Raw genomic sequence first — 764 nt, forward strand, 5'->3', positions numbered from 1 at the left:
GGCTTTTTGGGGGGGGGGGGGGGAAAATCACTCCTTTCATCCTCCAGGTTTGGTTTCACAATAGTAGAGCACGGACAAGACAGGACCAGGAGAGCTGGAGCCCCAATGGATTATTTGGGCCAGCCTGCTTGCAGGGTAAGTATCAGATGGCTGAATATGTAGTTTAAAAGGGAGCTTTTACTAGACACTTTGTTTATACTATAAGACAGCCCAGGCTTCTGCTCAAGCTTAATTTGGTTTCTCCCCACCATCCAGCTCCCCTTCCAGTTTGTTAATGAGCCAAAGAAATACAATCCACAGAAAAAAAACGGATAGAAGAACTGTCCTGTAGATAGCTACAGGAAATGTTTAGCTTTAGTACAGTTGAGTATAAAGTCGCACTTAAGCGTCAATGCGATAGGTATACAACAGGAAGGAAGAGCAGAATTTACCTTCACCTAGTTACTTGATAAAGTGAAAAGAAATCCAAGGAAAGCTCAATTACTGCACAAGACAGACAATTTAGAACCATCTGCTGGTACCCAAAGCTATTACAATGCAGATCACTCCTATTTCAAGTGTTAATGAACAGTGTAAAGTGTTATAACAGTGTAAGGTGTTACTTAGCCCAGCATTTCTCAACCTGTGGGTTGTAAGAATATAGGAAAGGGTTGCTAGCAAGCTTTAAAAACAGATGAACAAATTTCAAAAATGGATTCTCCTCTAAAGGAGAAAAAAAAATGGGCAACAGTGGCTTTTCCCTTGCAGGCTGGCAGAGTTCCAGC

The sequence above is a fragment of the Gavialis gangeticus genome, unplaced genomic scaffold (assembly GCF_001723915.1).
Source record: "Gavialis gangeticus isolate Ggan-Ray unplaced genomic scaffold, GavGan_comp1, whole genome shotgun sequence".
Classification (NCBI taxonomy): Eukaryota; Metazoa; Chordata; order Crocodylia; family Gavialidae; genus Gavialis; species Gavialis gangeticus.